Source organism: Aquarana catesbeiana, linkage group LG01 (genome assembly GCF_042186555.1).
Source record: "Aquarana catesbeiana isolate 2022-GZ linkage group LG01, ASM4218655v1, whole genome shotgun sequence".
In the NCBI taxonomy this organism is placed as follows: domain Eukaryota; kingdom Metazoa; phylum Chordata; class Amphibia; order Anura; family Ranidae; genus Aquarana; species Aquarana catesbeiana.
The window spans coordinates 156,393,168-156,412,121 of record NC_133324.1 but is presented as its reverse complement, the minus strand read 5'-3'; the positions used below and the strand labels follow the sequence as shown (position 1 = coordinate 156,412,121).

Sequence of the window (18,954 nt, the reverse complement as noted above, 5' to 3'; positions counted from 1 at the left end):
TGAGACAGGAGAGCCAGAGAAAAACACGGAAGACGTTGGGGGGGGAGGGGCATTCCCTCCCACTGCTTGTAAAAGCAGTCTAGAGGCTAATTAGCCGCTAGGATTGCTTTTACATGAAAGCCGACCGCTGGCTGAAAAGAATGATACCAAGATGATACCTAAACCTGCAGGCATCATTCTGGTATAACCACTCAAAGTCGTGAATGGCGTACCTGAAGACAAAAAAATGGTTAACAATAAAGCACAGTAAACGGTAAGGTATAAAAAATTGCATACCTGAAAAGCAAACATGATAAAACATAATAACAATAAAACATTGCAGAATAGAATACAGTAAAAAAGAGCAGAACAATAGAGAGAGAATAGAGAGAGAAAGAACAATAAAACGACAACTATTTTTTTTTTATTTTATATTTTTGTATGTGTTTTTTTTTTTTTTTTTTTTTTTACACTTTTTTTTGTAACTAACTTTTATAACTGTAACCGGTTCCAGGTTCGGGTCTCTCAAAATGCGATGGCATCTTGGGAGACCCTGTGAAAGTGTGCCTAGTCTGTGCAATGCTGTACCCTACGCTAATACTCAACTAGTGCATGGTAGCGTTCAAAATATTCACCAATGCAAAAACCAGGATTGTCAGGACAGGAGGGACAATAATAGCTGGTGTCACGTCTATATCCGCGCTTGCTGCAGACACGACATCTTTTTTGGGGGTTCGTTGGGTAGGGGTACTCGGGAGGACATAAAGAAAATGCCTCTCATGCAGCCGACTGCATTTGGTTGGGGATGTGAATGGGGGAAGTACGGGCGCTGCAGAAGCGGTGGGTTCCCAATTAGGATTGGCGAATGCAGCAGGAAGGGCACTATGGGCACGATGGGCCTGTGTTTGTCTTCTTGGTGGCAGCGGGACACTATTTGTGCTTGCCACCTCACCAGCTTGAACTGCACTTATGGGACTCGCCACGTCACCAAGTGTTACTGCAGTGCTGGTTTGACTACGACCGGGGTGTACTAGGCCGCTGGTGCTTGCCAGTTCACCAAAACGCTACCAAAAAAACTGTTAGCGATCGCAAGGATCAGGCCTGACTCTGCGAACGCTGCAGTTATGCGTTTAGTGTTTTGTAAGTGACAGTGATCGATCGATACTGCACTTGGGTGGGCTGGGCCGGGCGGAGGGGCAAAACGCAGGTGCTAGCAGGTATCTGGGCTGATCCAGCTAACACTGCGTTTGTAGGAACCCTAAACTGCTGGGGACGCTAGTATAGATCTGATCAGATCAGATATTGATCCGATCAGATACTATACCACTAAGGGAGGCGTATGCTGCGTGCGTGGGTGTTAGCGGTACTGGCGCTAACCTGACGCTGCCTGGGGCTGGTGCTTGCCAGTTCACCAAAACGCTACCAGAAAAACTGTTAGCGATCGCAGGAATCAGGCCTGACTCTGCGAACGCTGCAGTTATGCGTTTAGTGTTTTGTAAGTGTCAGTGATCGATCGATACTGCACTTGGGTGGGCTGGGCTGGGCCGGGCGGAGGGGCAAAACGCAGGTGCTAGCAGGTATCTGGGCTGATCCCGCTAACACTGCGTTTGTGGGAACCCTAAACTGCTGGGGACGCTAGTATAGATCTGATCAGATCAGATATTGATCCGATCAGATACTATACCACTAAGGGAGGTGTACGGTGCGTGCGTGGGTGTTAGCGGTACTGGCGCTAATCTGACGCTGCCTGGGGCTGGTGCTTGCCAGTTCACCAAAACGCTACCAAAAAAACTGTTAGCGATCGCAGGGATCAGGCCTGACTATGCGAACGCTGCAGTTATGCGTTTAGTGTTTTGTAAGTGACAGTGATCGATCGATACTGCACTTGGGTGGGCCGGGCAGAGGGGCAAAACGCAGGTGCTAGCGGGTATCTGGGCTGATCCCGCTAACACTGCGTTTTCGGGAACCCTAAACTGCTGGGGACGCTAGTATAGATCTGATTGAATCAGATATTGATCCGTACAGATACTATACCACTAAGGGAGGCGTATGCTGCGTGCGTGGGTGTTAGCGGTACTGGCGCTAATCTGACGCTGCCTGGGGCGACGCATATCACCGCCGGGCGATCAGGGGGCTAAACCTTTATTCGGTAATAAACGGCGGGTGCCCTGACACTATAAAAAATAAACGAACTAACCAGCGTCACTCGTAACAGTTATACGGTGATCAGTGGTGAAAGGGTTAACTAGGGGGCAATCAAGGGGTTAAAACCTTTATTAGATAGTATATGGGGGTCCCTGTCGCTATAAAACGCTGACGGCGAACCTAAATATTTACGTCTCTAACTAGCGTCACCAGCGACACTAATACAGCGATCAGAAAAATGATCGCTTAGTGACACTGGTGACAGGGGGTGATCAAGGGGTTAAAACTTTATTAGGGGGGTATCCTAGACCTAAAGGGGGGTAATACTCACTGCCCTAACACTGTAACTGTCACAAACTGACACTATGCAGTAATCAGAAAAAAAAAAAAAATACTGCTAATGTCAGTTTGTGACAGGGGGGGGGGTGATTGGGGGGGGATCGGGGGGGCGATCGGGGGGGGATCGGGGGTGTAAAGTATGCCTGGCATGTTCTACTGTGTGTGTTTGTGTTGTGTGGACTTACATGTCATCTCCCCTCGGCGCTGGACGGAAACTGCCAGACCGAGGAGAGATGACATCACATCCTCTGCCTGTGTGAAACTACACACAGGCAGAGGAGGATTCCCATTGGCTGGGAGCGATCGCGAGGGGGGGGCCACGATCGGATGGTCTCCCCCTCGCCTCCCGACGCTCCCAGTCAGATGCCGACCGCCGATGGCACCGGGGGGGGGTCCGATCGGACCCCCCGCCCGCGGGAGGCAGATCACGTACAGGTACGTGATTCTGCCTGCCCGTGCCATTCTGCCGACGTATATATACGTTAGGCGGTCGGCAAGTGGTTAAGGATACAGTTGTGCTCATAAGTTTACATACCCTGGCAGAATTTATGATTTCTTGGCGATTTTTCAGAGAATATGAATGATAACACAAAAACATTTCTTTCATTCATGGTTAGTGTTTGACTGAAGCCATTTATTATCAATCAACTGTGTTTACTCTTTTTAAATCATAATGACAACAGAAACTACCCAAATGACCCTGATCAAAAGTTTACATACCCTGGTGATTTTGGCCTGATAACATGCACACAAGTTGACACAAAGGGGTTTGAATGGCTATTAAAGATAACCATTCTCACCTGTAATCTGTTTGCTTGTAATTAGTGTGTGTGTATTAAAGGCCAATGCGTTTCTGGACTCCAGACAGACCCTTGCATATTGTGCTGCACTGACGTTTCTGGATTCTGAGTCATGGGGAAAGCAAAAGAATTGTCAAAGGATCTGTGGGAAAAGGAAGTTGAACTGTATAAAACAGGAAAGGGATATAAAAAGATATCCAAGGAATCGAGAATGCCAATCAGCAGTGTTCAAACTCTAATCAAGAAGTGGAAAATGAGGGGTTCTGTTGAAAGCAAACCACGTCAGGTAGACCAACTGAGATTTCAGTCACAACTGCCAGGAAAATTGTTTGGGATGCAAAGAAAAACCCACAAATAACTTCAGGTGAAATACAGGACTCCGTGAAAACATGTGGTGTGGCTGTTTCAAGATGCACAATAAGGAGGCACTCGAAGAAAGATGGGCTGCATGGTTGAGTCGCCAGAAGAAAGCCATTACTACGCAAATGCCACAAAGTATCCTGGTTACAATACGCCAAACAGCACAGAGACAAGCCTCAAACCTTCTGGCACAAAGTCATTTGGAGTGATGAGACCAAAATTGAGCTTTTTGGCCAAAACCATAGATGCTACATTTGGTCAACAAGGCCTATGATGAAAATACACCATTCCTACTGTGAAACACAAAGGTGGATCGCTGATGTTTTGGGATGTGTAAGCTACAAAGGCACAGGAAATTTTGTCAAAATTGTTGGCAAGGTGAATGCAGGATGTTATCAAAAAATACTGGAGGAACATTTGCATTTATCAGCCAGGAAGCTGCGCATGGGACGTACTTGGACATTCCAACATGACAATGATCCAAAACACAAGGCCAAGTCGACCTGTCATTGGCTACAGCAAAATAAAGTGAAGGTCCTGGAGTGGCCATCTCAGTCTCCTGACCTCAATATCATTGAGTCACTCTGGGGAGATCTCAAACATGCAGTTCATGCAAGACAGCCCAAGAATTTACAGAAACTGGAGGCTTTTTGCCAAGAGGAATGGGCAGCTTTACCATCTGAGAAGATAAAGAGCCTCATCCACAAATACCACAAAAGACCTAAAGCTGTCATTGATGTTAAAGGGGGCAATACACTGTATTAAGAACTGGTGTATGTAAACTTTTGATCAGTGTAATTTGGGTAGTTTCTGCTGCCATTATGATTTAAAAAGAGTAAACGCAGTTGATTGATAATAAATGGCTTCAGCCAAACACTAACCATGAGTGAAAGAAAAGTTTTTGTGTTATCATTCATATTATCTGAAAAATAGCCAAGAAATCATAAATTCTGCCAGGGTATTTAAACTTATGAGCACAACTGCATATACCTTATTTGTTTGGTCACAGTTTCTATGTGTAGCTATGTGTCTGGTCTCCTTGCTGCAGAAACTTGACCACGCCAAGGGAGCACATGCGCGGATCCGGTGGACTCTATGTCTGCCGGTCACCCGCGATCGCTCCACAGAGAGGCAGAACGGGGATCTGCCTATGTAAACAAGGCAGATCCCTATTCTGACAGGGGACAACACTGAGATCGGCTGTTCCTAGTAATCAGGAACAGCGATCTCTTTGTTGTCCCAGTGAGCCCACCCTCCACACAGTTAAAACACACACTGAGGGAACACAGTTAACCCTTTGATTGCCCCTAGTGTTAACCCCTTCCCTGCCAGTGTAATTTATACATTGATCAGTGCATTTTTTTTTAGCACTGATCACTGTATTGGTGTCACTGGTCCCCAAAAAGTGTCACTTAGAGTCAGATTTGTCCACCACAATGGCGCAGTCCCGCTAAAAATCTAAACTGAAGAAGAAATGTGTTTTTTTACATTTTTTGGGGGGATATGTATTATAGCAGAAAGTAAAAAAAATGTTTTGTTTTTTTTCAAAATTGTTGCTCTTTTTTTGTTTATAGCGCAAAAAATAAAAACCCCAGAGGTGATCAAATATCACCAAAAGAATGCTCTATTTGTGGGAAAAAGAGGACATCAATTTTGTTTGGGTACAACATCGCACAACCGTGCAATTGTCAGTTAATACAACGCAGTGCCATATCACAAAAAATGGCCTGGTCGTTAAGGGGGTAAATCCTCCCGGGGCTGAAGTGGTTAAAAAAGCAGACTCCGTTGGAACGAAAGGTTGAGCCAACAGAACTTCTAGGATAAGGGAAAGGTCCCATGCAGGGAATGTTTGTTTAGTAGGTGGGCAAATCTTCTTTGTAGCCTTGAAGAATTGGACTACAAGTGTGTCCTCTACCCACTTCTTATCTGTAGCTGCCAAAATTGCTGTGACTTGAAAATTAAGGGAACTTAAACCAAAGCCAAGATCCAAACCTGCTTGCAGAAAATCTAAGAGAAGGGAAGCTGAAGGTATACCAGGGTCAGCACCCTTTCCAACTGCATACATTTTGAATTTGTCCCTGATTTTGGTGTATACTTTATTTGTTGAGGGCCTTCTGACTTTCAGGAGAGTTGAGATTACTTCTGATGAGCAGCCTAAAGAGCGAAACCTTTGCCTTTCAACTTCCAAGCTTGAAGATTCAACCTGTGAGGGGCCGGTTGCACATACCTCCCCTGAGCTAGAAGGTGAGGTATGAACGGGATCTTGATTGGATGGAGGACACTGAGATGGATTGCTAAGGGAAACCACAGGCGCCTCTGCCAGTATGGGAGGACTGAGAGGCCGCTCTCTGCTGAAAACGGGTGACAGGAGTGCAAAACGAATTGCATTCCTGTGATTCATAGGAGAAGTCCACCCAAACAAGCTTTATCTGGACTTTTTCTTTAAGGGGACAGTGGCATTCACCTAGGAGTGCATTGTTACATAGAGTTTTGGATACCTTGAACTCTTTTTTTGAATGTTTTGATTTCACACTTTTTACAGGGCACCAATTAATTCATGTTTGGTTCATGGAACTTGTCACGTGCCTGGGATTGAACCTAGGTCCTGCTTTATTTGGGGTTTGGCTCTGTTACCCCTGCCACTGGGGAACCTGAGTCATGCACTATACACCTTCCGTAGTACTTCTGCTCCTAGTGCTCTCTACCACAACCTGCCTTCGGGCTGCAATCAATCCACAATCAGATCATCTTGAATGACAGCTACAGCATGGCCACCCAGTTCTGGGAGCGCTTATTGACATCCTCCCAGAACCGCATCCCCCCGTGTGCCCGCTGCAGCGCTCAACCGGCATGCTCTGTGATCCGGCGCACTCTTTCGGACACAGCTTCGGACACAGAGCCAATCACAGCGTCCCTTTACCACGTGATCACCTGTGTCCAATCACAGCTGGTCACGATGTAAACACACTTGCCGGTTATCAGCATTCCTTTCCTCATGCTATCACAGCGTGAGGTGAGGCATGCCGGTAACTGGCAAGTGTGAAAGGGGACATCTACACTTTTTTTCAAAATTTTCATTCTGTTTTCATTTGTTTAGCAAAAAGTAAAAAACCCAGTAATGATTATATACAGTACCACCAAAAGTGAGCTCTATCTGTCCCAAAAAATGATAAAAATTTCATATGATTACAATGTCCAATTGGATTATGCAGGAGGTTTGAAAACTTTAGTACTATCAAAAAGTGGCAAAGGTTTTCTTGTCAGAACTGCCTGAGATTCAAATGTGACAGTAAGGATTAGGGGCCAGATCAAGTTGGGTTTTACATATGCACAAGCAAAATTTATACCCATTTCATGTTCGGCATAAAGTACCACCAATGAACATGATGCATTTAAGGGGCTACATCACAACTGCCCTGCAACCTGCTCGGGAGCGAGCGAGCTTGGATGCCCCCAGAGCAAGCTGTTTGTTCTGGGGGCTATTGGCAGGAGGGAGGGGCCAGGAGTGCTGGCCGTGGGTCCGAGATCTCGGCTGCTCTGTGAAAAAAACACTTCACAGAGCAGGTGAGTATAACAGGTTTATCTAAAAATGTGATGTGGCACCAAGTTACTTTAACTGACAATTGCGTAGTCGTGCGACACTGTACCCAAATAAAATGCATGTCCTTTTTTTCCCACAAAGAGAGATTTTTTTTGGCGGTATTTGATCACCTCTGTGTTTTTTATTTTTTGCGCTAAATAAAAGACCAACGATTTTGAAAAAAAAAACAATATTTTTTACTTTCTGCTATTAAACATGTCCAATAAAAAAAATTGAAAAAATCTAATTTCTTCATCAATTTAGGCCAATATCAGTGGCGTCACTAGGGTTGGTGTCACCCAGTGCGGTAAAACATGGTGTCACCCCCTCCACCAACTATAGTCGCCCCTCAGTACAGACCCCCCCTCCACTAAGTGCAGACCCCCCACTAAGTATAAACCCCTCTCTCAGTACAGACCTCCCATCAGTATAGACCCCCTCAGGACAAACCACCCCCCTCTATTAGTACAGACCCCCCATAACAAATCACCCCCCTCCATTAGTACAGACCCCCCATAACAAATCACCCCCCCTCTATTAGTACAGACCCCCCCCAAACAAACCACCCCCCTCTATTAGTACAGACCCCCCCAGAACAAACCACCCCCCTCTATTAGTACAGATCCCCCGACAAACCACCCCCCTGCATTAGTACAGACCCCCCCAGAACAAACCACCCCGCCCTATTAGTACAGATCCCCCGACAAACCACCCCCTGCATTAGTACAGACCCCCCAGGACAAACCACCCCGCCCTATTAGTACAGATCCCCCGACAAACCACCCCCTGCATTAGTACAGACCCCCCAGGACAAACCACCCCCCTACATTAGTATAGACCACCCCGAGAACAAACCACCCCTCCTTACATTAGTATAGACCCCCCCAGGACGAAACCACCCCCCTACATTAGTATAGACCACCCCCAGAACAAACCACCCCTCCTTACATTAGTATAGACCACCCCCAGAACAAACCACCCCTCCTTACATTAGTATAGACCCCCCCCAGGACAAACCACCCCCCTACATTAGTATAGACCCCCCAAGACAAACCACCCCCCTACATTACTATAGACCCCCCCAGGACAAACCCCTCCCCCTACATTAGTATAGACCCCCCCAGGACGAACCACCCCCCCTACATTAGTATAGACCCCCCCAGGACAAACCACCCCCCCTACATTAGTATAGACCCCAGGACAAACCACCCCCCTACATTAGTATAGACCCCCCAAGACAAACCACCCCCCTACATTACTATAGACCCCCCCAGGACAAACCCCTCCCCCTACATTAGTATAGACCCCCCAGGACAAACCACCCCCCCCTACATTAGTATAGACCCCCCCAGGACAAACCACCCCCCCTACATTAGTATAGACCCCCAGGACAAACCACCCCCACCTACATTACTATAGACCCCCCCAGGACAAACCACCCCCCCTACATTACTATAGATCCCCCAGGACAAACCCCTCCCCCTACATTAGTATAGACCCCCCCAGGACAAACCACCCCCCCCTACATTACTATAGACCCCCCAGGACAAACCACCCCCCCTACATTACTATAGACCCCCAGGACAAACCCCTCCCCCTACATTAGTATAGACCCCCCCAGGACAAACCACCCCCCCTACATTACTATAGACCCCCCAGGACAAACCACCCCCCTACATTAGTATAGATCCCCCCAGGACAAACCACCCCCCCCTACATTACTATAGACCTCCCAGGACAAACCACCCCCCCTACATTACTATAGACCCCCCCAGGACAAACCACCCCCCCTACATTAGTATAGACCCCCCAGGACAAACCACCCCCCCTACATTAGTATAGACCCCCCCAGGACAAACCACCCCCCCTACATTAGTATAGACCCCCAGGACAAACCACCCCCACCTACATTACTATAGACCCCCCCAGGACAAACCACCCCCCCTACATTACTATAGATCCCCCAGGACAAACCCCTCCCCCTACATTAGTATAGACCCCCCCAGGACAAACCACCCCCCCTACATTACTATAGACCCCCCCAGGACAAACCACCCCCCCTACATTACTATAGACCCCCAGGACAAACCCCTCCCCCTACATTAGTATAGACCCCCCCAGGACAAACCACCCCCCCTACATTACTATAGACCCCCCAGGACAAACCACCCCCCTACATTAGTATAGATCCCCCCAGGACAAACCACCCCCCCCTACATTACTATAGACCTCCCAGGACAAACCACCCCCCCTACATTACTATAGACCCCCCAGGACAAACCACCCCCCCTACATTAGTATAGACCCCCCCAGGACAAACCACCCCCCCTACATTACTATAGACCCCCCAGGACAAACCCCTCCCCCTACATTACTATAGACCCCCAGGACAAACCACCCCCCCCCCACATTAGGTTAACTTAAAACACCCGGGCGGCAGCTGGAGAGGAGAGGACAGTATGCAGCCGCGCCGCCCGGGTGAAGTGTGTCAGGCTTGGGAAGCATGCGTCAGGGAGGTCGGAGGAGGAGAACTGTCTGAAGTGGAACACGTTGGGCACGCCCCCCCCAGTGACGTCAGTCACGTCATTGCGCGGCTGGTCTCTCACACAGAGACAGCCGCTCCGATCTAATTTCGCTCTCCTCCTCTGACAGGAGGAGGGAGGAGGGACGGGGGATGGGCTTCGACACTCGGCAGGTCGAGGCGGCGATCAGCAGAGAGCCGCCTACGGACAAGGAAGAGGAGAAGGGAGGGGAGCACTCTGGCGCTTCAGCGCCCCCACCTCTGTGGCGCCTGGGTGCACTGCACCCCATCCAGGATCGTCCCTGCTCGGGATGGTGTCACCCCTCTAGTGGGTGGCACCCGGTGCGGACCGCACCCCCCGCCCCCGTCTAGCAACGCCACTGGCCAATATGTATTCTGCTACATATTTTTGGTAAAAGAAATGCCAATAAGTGTATATATTGATTGGTTTGCACAAAAGTTATAGCCTCTACAAACTATGGGATATTTTTATTTATTTTTTATTTATTTTACTAGTAATGGCGGCGATCAGCGACTTATAACAGGACTGCGATATTGCGGTGGACAATTTGCACACTAACTGACACTTTTGACACTTTTTGGGGACCAATGACATTATTACAGTGATCAGTGCTAAAAAGTTTGCACTGTCACTGTACTTATGGCACTGACTGGGAAGGGGTTAACATCAGGGGAGATCAAAGGTTTAAATGTGTTCCTAGCCAGTGCTTGTGTACTGTGCGGGAGGTGCTTTTACTAGGTGAAGTCACTGATCCATGTTCCTGCTTTTCTTTCTCTCCTGACAGAACGGGGATCTGCTTTGTTTACATAGGCAGACTGCACATTCTGCCTGTGTTTTCCGAAAGATCAGCGGGTGTCGGCGGACATCGAGTCCACAGTACCCACCGATCATTTGACGCTGTGTTTAATCACAGCGGAAGCAGGCTGCCAGCGGCGCGCATCCACGGCCCAGATCTGGAAGTGTCGGATCATGTACTAGGTACGTGATCCAGTGCAGCAGTGCCACATTGCCGCCATATACTGGCAGCAAGTGGTTAATATCACTTTAAAGCAAATATGACGATGTAACATATCGACTCACAGACACCTGTCAACAATCCTCTGAAAGGCGATCGCTTTTTTAGAGAGGTGAGGAGGGCTGCCAAAAGTGTAACGAGCCCTTAGTAACTGTAATGCTGCGTACACACGAGCGGACTTTCCGGCAGACGTGGTCCGGCGGACCGGACAATTCTATCGTGTGTTGGCTCCAGCGGACTTTTTTTTCCCAAAAGTCCAACAGACCTAGAAATAAAACATGTTTCAAATCTTTCCGATGGACTCGAGTCCAGTCGAAAAATCCGCTCGTCTGTATGCTAGTCCGACGGACAAAAACCGACGCTAGGGCAGCTATTGGCTACTGGCTATCAACTTCCTTATTTTAGTCCAGTCGTACGTCATCATGTACGAATCCATCTGACTTTGGTTGATCGTGTGTAGGCAAGTCCGTTCGTTTGAAAGTCTGTCAGAAGTCCGTCGGAAAGACCGTCAAACCAGTCCGGTCGAAAAGTCCGCCCGTGTGTACGCAGCATAAACCAACCTTGTGATGCCAGAAAGATGACAAACAACTAGTAAAACTAAACAAATATAAATGTTTCATAACTAAACCTGCACAATTAAAATACCTGACTAGTTTTATTTTAGGCTGCCCAAATTATAATTCATTCAAAGAAAAATTGTAATCAGTGCCTAGGCAGCTAAAATTGAAACATCCACAAGGATAAGATATATTGGTAATTCATGCATCTGTGTTGTTTTTAGAATTACATTTCAAATTATTTATTTATATGCCCCCTACCACCTATACTTCACAGCAGCCTTAAAAAAATAGACAAAATAAACATTAAAAAAAATCATATTTTCAGAAATCGACTTCTCTAAATGTGTGGTTTGATCAATAAACAATTGTTCTAATCGAATATAATGATCCGACATTTGGCAAAACTTTTTTTTTATATTTTGTTAGGCAACTGTTTCCTAGTTAAAGAAAATGTAAAATGATGAAACCTATACTGATCTATATATTGTTATATTGATGATGATATATTGTTACGTGTATGATCAGAATGGGTCCTTCATCTGGTTACTGATGGCAGAATCATAAGATGCTATCCAATAACTTTATCATAGCCAGGCCCCCCTTGACTGTCTGCTGCTCTACTGCAGTGTGCTTATTCATAGCCATAGCCTACCCCCCACCTGCTGATAGGTCACTTGTTCCCAGATACAGCATTATGGAATGATGGTCCAGGATGTGGGGAGACTAGAAGTGGTGCCCCGGGTAGCACTAGGGGACCATATTGTTCTGAAAAGGTATGAGATGAGAGCTTCATTAATATACTTTATTAATTCATTCTATTTGACTCATTTACTGTAATCACCGAGATTGAATATGAAAGAAAATTGCAAATTTTGGGTGGTTACCAGAACAGGTAACCGAAGCCCCCAAAACACTGGCCATGCAGCCAAATCCTTGGCCATTCTGACAGGAAAAGCTCTGACACTTCCAGGCAGAGACTGAGCTTAAAGAGGAAGTAAACCCTGATGGGTTTTACTTGCTCTTTTGTTCCCTGCAAAGTAAATCTTACCTGCAAACGAAGCCCGCGATGTCCCTGATGTCCCCGCTGGTAGCCGCGTCCATCTTCACTGCTCTTTCTTCCGGGGCCGTGGACTCCGGTTCTGCGACTGGCTGGAGTCGTGTGACGTCAGAAGGTGATGGTCATGGCGATGGTTTACTTCCTCTTTAATGTCTAAGGTGAACTTTTACTGTTTACGTTTTAATATCCACCTTAGGCCAGTTTAGATCTTTTGTTTTTCTCAGCCTTTCCAGGCAGACTATGGGTTATTGCATAAGACAGTGCAAATAATGAAATCCTGATATGCAAATTGCCATAACCAATAGCCACTGATAAGATTTCAGTTCACTGAAATGAGATCAGTGAAAGGTGTACTGGCATATGGTGCTATGACTTGCCGTATTTTGCTCTTATAGAATGTTGGTGTTTGTACTGTGATATGGCTTTAGATATTAACGTCAAATATCTTCTTGCGCTGTCATAATAGCAGACCCTCTTCTCTTCCAGTTCATTTTCAGTGATCTTTAGAAAAAGAATGCCAAACACTTTATCTGTCAACTTTAAAATCCTAATGCTACCTGAGATAAGGAAACAAAAAATGAGGTAAAATAAAACAATCCTTGAGATAGAGTCATTAGATCTCTGTTGATTTTTTTTCCTTGTGAGATAGCATCTTTATTTGAAATATCTCAAATCCCAGAACATGCCGACTGTCAGAATGTATTGACAACATCCTTAATCACAAGGTTCTCTGCACTGCGCTCTTCTGCCTTTCTTTCCAATTCTTCATATATTTGCTCCTGCTTTCAACTCACACACAAAGCTGTCAATTTCTTCAATAAGATCTACTTTCTGGAAGTCTACCTATCTGATAGTCCAAAAAGGCAGAAAATCTTATTTTGGAAGAGAATATTGAAGTTAGACAGTCTGTGTAACACATTTTAAGTCACAAAAGTTGGTGTTTCTCAACACATTGATGTGTTTAACTTATTACACAAAGAACTTTGCAGTCCCCACTGCTACACCTTGTTTGGCACTGAACTGGACTCAAACTTTTCAACCTTAAATCTGAAGTTTAGTAGTTTTTTCTATTTTTTTGGTACCTGTACTAAACACATTTGTTACGTATAATGGTGTGTATCCCATCTCCTGCAGGCTGCTGTTTCTCGTAAAAATCCTCCCTACATTCTAGCTTCATAGCCACTGAATATTCCCCTAAGCCAGGGGTGCATGCGGCCCAAGATAGTTATGAATGCGGACCAACACAAAATTATAAACTTACATAAAAATGTTGATTTTTTTTTTTTTTTTGTAAAAATGCATTTACACATAGCGAACACATGCGGCTGAAGAAAACCTTGACTGTGTCACTTTAATGGATTTTATAAAGTTTTACTGTATCTTCCCAAAGAAAAATATCCCACTCTTCAAAATCACACCTTATTCATGTAATCAGTTTTCGGCAGCACCTATATTTGTGAGACACTATTTGCACCGATGAAGCAAACAAAAAACAAAAACAAAAATATCTGATGAGCATCTTGAGAATTCATTAAGAATTGCTCCACATCCATCGAACCAGATGTTGATGCTTTCGTTTATCACACTAGTTTTAAGCTTCCCCCTTTTACTTTTATAATAATTTACTTTTATGTTAAAATATAAATATTACTCAGATACAGTAGGTACATTATCTATATCAGTGATTGTTAACTTGTGATCTGTCCAACTTTTTCTGCTCATCAGTTACTATTGTTAGACCACTTTAACACTGGTGCCGCCCGTACGTTATCGGTAAAGCACCGCTCATTTTAGGAGCACTTTACCTCTGTTTAAGTGGCGCTTTTCGGCCACTAGCAGGGCGCTTTTAACCACCACTAGCGGCCAAAGAAGTAGTTAAAAGCACCCATGTTGCGGTGCCTCTGAAGCACTGTCCATTAATTGCAATGGACAGGGCATTTTGGGAGTGCTGTATACAGCGCTCCCAAACTGCCCCAAAGATGCGGCTTGCAGGACTTTTCCTAATGTCCTGGAAGCGCACCGCCCCAGTGTGAAAAGTCAAACTGAAATGAATGGGAGGCGCTTTTGAGGTGCTTTACAGTTCTAGTGCTAAAACGCCTGAAAACCGCCCCAGTGTGAAAGGGGTCTTAGTGTATTTTATGTGTGGCCCAAGACAATTTTTCTTCCAATGTGGCCCAGGAAGGTCAAAAGGTTGGAAACCCCTGCAAAAGCAGCTATTTTCCAATGATGTATGAGTTAACAGCAGCTGCTGTTGATTGGACCACTCACCCACCCACTTCGGTGCTCTCTGCCACTTGGAGACCTGGTACTACCAGGCAATGCCTTCTGTAAATGGGCAGTGGACATGCTGTCATTTATCTGCTCCTCCTCCATTTAGAGAACATTGTGACATTATGGGAGAATAGTTTACGAGGTCTCTGAATGGTGGAGAGGGCAGAAGGAGGTGGGCGAGCACTGTAACTCTTAACACTAGCAGTAGATGCTGTGAACTCATATGGGACTGGAAAATAAATGCTCAGAGCAATATCCAGTGGCTAGGAAGGTGGCATGGAGGGGGGATTTTTGCAAGATGCAGCATCCTGCAGGACATGGGATACACATCATTATACCATGTGTTTGGTGCTGTATCCAAAAACAAAATTGCTAAATGTCAGCTTTAAAGGACTAGGACCTTAACACAAACTTTTCTAATGGTAGAGCTGTTTGGATTTCTAAATATAACCTGTTGCCTATGTTTCTGAAGCTGTTAAGAGCTGCTAATACGCAAGTTAGCTGGTCTCCTAAACCAGAATATTTGAGCCTGCTCTACAGTAAAGTAAAACTAAATTTTTATCAAGAAAAAGATACGTTTTCAAGTGCAGTTACTCATATTCCACAGCTTTAAAGTGTATGTAAAGGTATTTTTTTTTTAGTTTTGGATGGGGTAGGAAGTGTTGAGACATCTCCCAAATTCTTCTGACTATCTCTTCTCATCACAGAGACACAGCAAGTAAGATGGGATCTCTCCAAAGCAAAGGGATATCTCCTTTTAGACAGATGTCACCAGAAAAGGTTACCCATTGGCAGATTTTCCCTAAACTCCTGTTCCGATGACAAGCCAAACACGCTGAATTTTCAATTACATTATATACCATTTCCGATTACATTGTGTTACATGGATACTAAGAAAGCCCACTACAGCAACTTCCTCTACTTTTCCTCTACTACTTTGTGGAAGAGTCTGCCTGGCTTAATCACACAATCAGTACCAATGCTGTAAAAAGAGAAAACCTGCATCTTGGCATCATTTTGTATACACATAGTCCATCGCTAGTAAATCACCAAAGATGACAGACTCGCTGCAAAAAGTAAAAAAATAAAGGAAACCTGAACTGAAGGAAATACAGGAGCGTCCTACTATTTCATTGTCACCATGGATTTAATACTCCTTTGAGTTGTTAGCATGGAACAAGCATCCTAATTAGACAGTCAGATTTAATTCAGACCTTTGGCTCTGCATGCTTGGTCTAGGTTTGTCTTAGAAAGAAATCAATGAGTCATTATGGCAGACAGGTCATAGGCATTTTTCAGCAAGAGATGTTGGCAATGTAACTGCTCGTCTACATTTTTTCATTAATGACAGTGCTGGGGATGTCTTAAACTTTTTATTAAAGTGGATGTAAACCCTATTCATGAAATTTAAGCTGGGCACATATATCTGCAGTGTTTTCTTATCTCTCTTCAAAGCACTGTGTCCCATAGCTGTCTCCTGCCCAGTTCTTCTGTTATCAGCCTGAAAACTCCTGACAAGTTCTTCAACACATATGATAAAAGCAGCCTGAGTTTTGTGTTGGGGAGGATGCTATAAATAAATTAGAAACAAATATATACCGCGCTGTCTCAAAAAAAAACAAAAACAAAAAAAACAAAAAAAACAAAAAAAAACTAAAGCAGCCAGCACAGCAGTAGATAAAGTTGCAAAAATGACAAATTGGGTGAAATGTGCAGCGCTTATGTGATCATATAAACCATAACAAATAATATGAGTACAGAAAACGTGAATAATAAATGATGTGCTCAAAAATACTCCAAGCAGTCCTCTATTATGACATGTGATGTCTATAAACAGAGGAACTTGGACGTGTGATGTCCAAAAAAGAAAAAAGTCAGTGACAAGCTTCAGTCATGTGTGATGATAATCCTCAACCACATGTGGATATAATATAGTGACAGTCTTTAACTTCAAATATGTATGGTGTAATAACAGTTAATAGTAGGTCCACCACCAAAGACACCAGAAGCTGCTTACCAGAGGGATTGAACTCAAATAGGTGTACACCTAGTGAGTCAATCAAGCTTTGTGGTATAATATACCAAGGGGATCAGATGCTCTATCCAGATATGACCTCCAGATGGACCTCCGAACAAGTGTAAGGTATGGATGGACTCAGTAGATATAGGCAGTCAGCCCCATCATTAAAAGTAAGAGGAAGGCATATAGTGTAACTCCGTATGGAAATTTTACTACATAAAAAGCAAAGGAAATACACTCACGTGTTTAGCAGTAAAATCAAGCGCTTGTATAAAAGAAGACAGTGGTCTCAGCATATCCTTTCGACGCGTTTCGACTTAGAAGTCATCATCTGGGGTGCTGGACCACTGTACTGGCTGAGTATTTATAGGTACTGGTTACCCCCATAACAAGTGGCAGCTCCGTCACGGATGCCCAGGCTTCACTGCAGTGAAGAGAGAGAATGAATATATTACCAAAAGTATTGGGACGCCTGCCTTTTTCAAGCATATGACCTTTTATTATTATATTGAGCTTGAGGAAGTGGTGTGACATCCATGTTGATATGTCAGTCAGTAAGTTAGTAATACGAGAGGAGATTGAAGGAGTGAGGTGAGGAGTAGAGTGATAGATTTGTGTGTCGTCAGCACAGAGGTGGTACTGGAATACATGGGAGTTTATTAACAGACCAAGGGAAGACGTGTAAATGGAGAAGGGAAGAGGTCAGAGGACAGAACTTTGAGGTAGCCCTACAGAAAGTAGTGGGAGTGGAGAGGAGAAAACTGAGTTATAGGTCACAATGAAGGAGCGCTGTGAGTGGTAGGAGGAAAGCCAGGAGAGAGCAGAGTCTTAAAGGCAAAGAGAGGAGTTTTCGGCCGCTAGTGGGGGGTTAAAACGCCCCGCTTGCGCCACTAAAATGACGGTAAAGCGGCGCTATATTTAGTGCCGCTGTACCGCCAGCGCCCGCGCGCCTCAGTGTGAAAGTAGCCTAAGGGTTCAAGAAGGTTGTTGACTAAGCATTCTAAAAGTTTTGACGCAAACGGGAGCCAGGAGATGGGTCTTAAGTTGTTCAGGCTTGTGGGGTCCAGTGAGGGCTTTTTAAGTCTGGCGGTGATCAGGGCATATTTTAGAGGGGAGGGGAAGGTGCCAGTAGAGTGGGAGAGATTGAAGATGTGAGTGAGGGAGCATAAGATAGAAGAAGAGGGTGACTGTAGTAGATGTGATGGAACAGGATCCAGGGGACAGGTGGTAAGGCGGGCTTCTGAGAAACTTAGAAACCTCTTCTGTAGTAGCAAAGTCAAAAGAGGAGTGTTGAGAGCAGATTTGCGCAGGGCATGTTAAGTGGGTTAGATGTCTGTGAGTGGAGATGTCCACACAAATTGCATCAATCTTGTTTTTAAAGTGATTGGCAATCTCGTGAACAGTGAGCGAGTTACTAGGTGGAGATGGTGGTGGAAAAAGTAGAGAGTTAAAAGTAGAGAAGAGATGACGAGGACTGGAGGACAGAGTATTAATGAGGATGACAAAGTAGGCTTGTTTGGCAGTGTGGAGGGAGGAATTGTATTTTAAGAAGGCAGATTTATATTGGGTAAATGCTATGTCTCTTTAGGTTTCTGTTGTCATCAGTCTGCCAGGGTTGTAATGGTCGGGGCCTGATATTTTGTGTAGTAATAAGAGCAAAAGAGTCCAGTGAGGATGAAAGTGGACTGTTGTAGATAGAGCTGGCCAGGTCAGGTTAAGACAGGGGTGAGATTTTGTCATAGAGGTGGTCAGTTGCAGAATAGAAACGAGAAAGAGTTAAGTGGGGAAGGTTTCTGTGGGTAATTGTTTTCTGCTTGGTGGGACAGGTTGTTGGAGACAAGTTTAATGACATCCCAGTCTTAGTCAGTAGGGTTCAATGTTGAGTTTGCCCACCTTTGCAGCTATAACAGCTTCAACTCTTCTGGGAAGGCTGTCCACAAGGTTTAGGAGTGTGTCTATGGGAATGTTTGTCCATTCTTTCAGAAGCGCATTTGTGAGATCAGGCACTGATGTTGATGAGAATGCCTGGCTCGCCGTCTCCACACTAATTCATCCCAAAGATGTTCTATTGGGTCAGGACTCTGTGCAGGCCAGTCAAGTTACTCCACCCCAAACTCACTCTTTTATGTCTTTATGGACCTTGCTGATAGTACAGCTGTGGCCAAAAGTTTTGAGAATGACACAAATTTTCATTTTCACAAAGTCTGCTGCTTCAGTGTTTTTAGATCTTTTTGTCAGATGTTACTATGGTATACTGAAGTATAATTACAAGCATGTCATATGTG

General features: G+C 45.0%; 1 long non-coding RNA gene across 2 annotated transcripts in view; it reads right to left on the bottom strand.

The window, feature by feature from the left end:
* The window catches only part of LOC141135988 (uncharacterized), a 450,576-nt gene that overhangs the window by 400,765 nt on the left and 30,857 nt on the right, over window positions 1–18,954 (bottom strand). Inside the window, exon 2 of one of the 2 annotated variants that reach the window (XR_012243661.1) lies at window positions 16,912–17,093. The exons of the other annotated variant lie outside the window; for it this stretch is intronic. This is a non-coding gene — a long non-coding RNA (uncharacterized lncRNA). The remainder of the gene's footprint in view (window positions 1–16,911; window positions 17,094–18,954) is intronic. 2 annotated transcript variants of the gene reach the window in all.